Below are 3,491 nucleotides of genomic sequence, written 5' to 3'. Positions count from 1 at the left end.
CGCCTCCCACGGCCAGGATGGGCTGCTACTGTGAACAGAAAGGGACCAAGTGCGAGCTGTGTACTCTATTCACAGATGAATAGAGAAAGAAATGTCTCCCGTGTGCACAGGCGGAGACGATTACCATGGGGAAGAATAAAGCAGGTGCAGGGTTTTGGGGAGGGACCTACTGGGACACACGTGAGCAGAGCAGGAGTGAAGCAGGAGGCCACCTGGTGGGCACCCGAGGCTCTAAGGTGCCAGCCGTGAGTGGCAGGGACCAGGTCTCCATCCGTGAAGCCTCCAGGGCTCCAAGAGTACAGTGATGTGTCCTTGAAATGACCCACCTGGGGGTTCTATGGGAAGTGTGGATGTGGAGCATAGGCTTTGGGGCTGAGCAGCTGGGAACCGGGCCACAGACTCCTCAGGGCTCTGCAAGCACGGGCAGAATGCTTCTCCTCAAGCCTCAGTTTATGGTGTAAAGTGGAGCTCTTAGCATTTAAAGGGTTAAGAGGAAGACCACAAAACTCGTGATGGGTGCTGGTCTTTCTGTGGGTCTTCAGGGAGTGAAACCACTGCCTTGGAGGTAGGTGCTAGTGACAGAGACAAAGGCTGTCTTTGAAACCAGGTGTGGGTGCAGTTTTAGAGGAGGCTGCTCAGCTCTTAGGGCCATGTCAGGTCAGGACCAGGGATAGGAATACCCCTGAGCCACCTGTGGCTCTTTTCCTCTTCTGGGTATAGAGCTGGATTTAGGGGAGCCTCTGGGGTGAGGGGGGGCAAGAACCCACCCGGAGAGGCATGAGGCAAGAGGAGGCCAGGGGTCCCCCTGAAATGCCCTTCCAACTGCTCCCCCTCTCTAGAGGGGCTGGTGTGCTTCATCTACTTTCCTCTCTCCCCTGCCCTGAGCCTCTGTTTCCTCATCTGTAAGATGGGCACAGTGAGTCCCAGCCTGACGGTGATGAGGTTTGGGAAAGCAGTGGTTTGTCATTCGTGCAGTGCTTGGACAGGACCCCACCGTGGAGAAGGATGGAACCACCTGCCAGACACTGCGCTGAGCACTTTCACTCATTAGCTGCAAGCCGATGGGATCATGTCACTTTGCTGCCACCTGCAGTGGCTCCCCTTTGGTCTCCGGGTAAGGCTTACAGGCCACTTGGCTCTCCTTCATGCCATCTTATTTTAGCATCCACACACCTTCCTCTTGGTCTGGTAAATGTCCACCCCCTGTTCAGCTCAGTGTAACTGTCCACCCTGATCTGTAGACCAGCTGGAGTCCAATGTTGCACAGTCTTTTTTTTTTATTTAATTAATTAATTTATTTGAGGGGGTGGGTGGGGCAGAGGGAGACTCTCAAGTGGACTCCATGCTGAGCGAAGAGTCTCATGGGGACTCAATCTCACAGTGCTGAGATCATGACCTGAGCCAAAACCAAGAGTCTAATGCTCAACTGACTGAGCCACCCAGGTGCCCCCAGTGTTCCACAGGTGCCTCCTCTCCTGGTAACCCCCCTATCACTGTTGCAATGTCATGTTCTGGTGCAACCACCTGGTTATTGACTCTCTCCATGTTAAGACTGTGTGTTCCATGAAGGTAGGAGCACTGTCTCCTCTACACCTGTATCCCCAGCATCCAGCAGAGTGCCCAATAAATGCCTGATGGATGAACAGAGGGATGGAATCCTCTTGACAACCAGAGGAAGGAGGTAGCATTAGTTCCCTTTTATAAAGAATCAAAGCCCGGAGAGATTAAGTAACACACCCCAAGGTCACACAGCCAGAACACGGCCAGAATCAGATGTGTCTGTCTGGCGGTGTCTTCCTGCCAGCCAAGCCCAGAAAGTGGGCAGATGGGGTTGTGCAGAGAAGAGCTAGAACCATCTAGACTGGGAAGGGGTGGGGGTGGGGGGAGCCCCACCCATCCGTGCTTTCTCTTCGATGATGGTGGTTTGTGGCTGTTTTCCTCAAGAGCGACTCAGGTGACCTTCAGGTTGGGGCCTGCAGCAGTCCCAGGGGCCAGCTGGGTGGAGGACCCGGTCTGGCCGGGTTGCTTTTCTCGCCCCTTTGCCCGCCCTCTGGCTTCACGCACAGATTACAACTTCCCCTCCTCGGCTGTCTTACGCAGGCCACCTCCGGCTGGCCATTGTCTCATTGTTTGCTGAGGGAAGCTCCAGGAGGAAATTAACCTGCTGCTCACCCCAAGCAGGGAGTTGCACCCCCAGTCCCCACTGGGAATGCCTGGGGGCCTGGCAGGAGGGGGTGGGGGAGGCTAGTAGACAATACAACAGGCAGCCTTGGAAGGGGTGAGCTCCCAGGCAGAGAAAAATGCAAGCAGAGGCTACATTTACTCGCAAAGTTTATTAGGCTCTATCATGGGCCAGGCTGTGTGTCAGGGACCTAGAGATGCAGATGTGAAACAAAGAGCTTAAGGATCCTGTCACTGATGCATGGCCCTCAAAGTCAAATGTCTCTGGGAACCAGGCAGGTGACAGGAATCCGAAGACATGTGAGCAATGGGGAGTGGTGGGGGACTTGAGGATGGCATGAGTCTCCTACAGGCCTTTATTCTTAATTTTTTATTAAATATTTTATTTATTTATTCATGAAAGACACACAGAGAGAGGCAGAGACACAGGCAGAGGGAGAAGTGGGCTCTCTGTGGGGAGCCTGATTGTGGGACTTGATCCTGGACCCTGGGATCAGACCCTGAGCCAAAGTCAGATGCTCAACCACTGAGCCACCCAGGTGCCCCTCCTATTGACCTTTAGATTCCAACTTCATTTTCACAAAGTACTGATGAAACAAAATGAATCCATCAGACTCACACAGCTTGTAGACTCCCGGTCCAGACCTTTAGATGGGAATTCTTGTTCTGGGGTATAACTGGACCACTAGCTATTATTGGTGTCCCACACCTCATCCCTTCAACCTACCACCAACTTTAACCATAGCAGCAGTGGTTCTTCCCAACTCACTGACAGCACCCCATTTCAAGGGCCCATTATCTGGTTTCTCTGAAGACCTGGAACCTCTCTCAACCAGGACCTGGGAAGATTTTGATGCTCCTAGTGGCAACCCTCAATCACCGGGGAATGGGACTTAGCGGGTAAATGTTTCAGCCTCGTATCCATTGGAGGCGATTCCCCTTGGTCACTCAGAAGGTCTGCAGTGAGATCTAACATAGTTGCCCATATTGGAAACTGACATGATAGCTCACCCTCTATTGCCTTTTCTCCCTTCTCTGTCTCACTCTCACAGATCCTTCTGACTTCCTGGACTAGTGGCGTCCAAATCCTTGTCTCAGGCTCTGCTTCAGGGCAATCCAAACTGAGACAATCTCTAATGTTCTTTCTGAACACAGTTTATGATTCTAATCTTTTGTGATTCTAAGATTGAATGACTTTAACTCTGTGATGTAAGTTTTTGTAAGTTAATCCATCTGTGATCCCAGGATGATATCATTCTAATATGGCCAAAACACACCTATCAACCATGTACTCAGTTATACAAGTAATA

Source organism: Canis lupus, chromosome 26 (assembly GCF_048164855.1).
Source record: "Canis lupus baileyi chromosome 26, mCanLup2.hap1, whole genome shotgun sequence".
NCBI lineage: Eukaryota > Metazoa > Chordata > Mammalia > Carnivora > Canidae > Canis > Canis lupus.
Note: the sequence above shows the minus strand (reverse complement) of the source record.